This window comes from Frankliniella occidentalis, unplaced genomic scaffold (genome assembly GCF_000697945.3).
Source record: "Frankliniella occidentalis isolate FOCC.00 unplaced genomic scaffold, Focc_3.1 Scaffold13, whole genome shotgun sequence".
Taxonomy (NCBI): domain Eukaryota; kingdom Metazoa; phylum Arthropoda; class Insecta; order Thysanoptera; family Thripidae; genus Frankliniella; species Frankliniella occidentalis.
This window is the reverse complement of record NW_026267143.1, coordinates 3,159,521-3,159,764: the sequence shown is the minus strand read 5'-3', so window position 1 is coordinate 3,159,764 and position 244 is coordinate 3,159,521.

The window sequence follows — 244 nt, the reverse complement described above, 5'->3', positions numbered from 1 at the left end:
GCGAAGATGAGGAATCAAATATAAAATCCCATGCTCTGAATTGTGATGAGTGGGAGACATGGCTGTTTGTGGTATAAGATCAGTACAGTTAGGTAATTTTATGGTTTTCACTCGTTCTTTTCCTCCACTCTCACTTCCCTTTTGGAGATGGGAGAGCGAGTATTGTGCTTGGTCTGGTGTAATTTAGAACCTCAATTCATCTCAGTAACCAGAACACCCACAACTATGCCAATTGTATCAAACT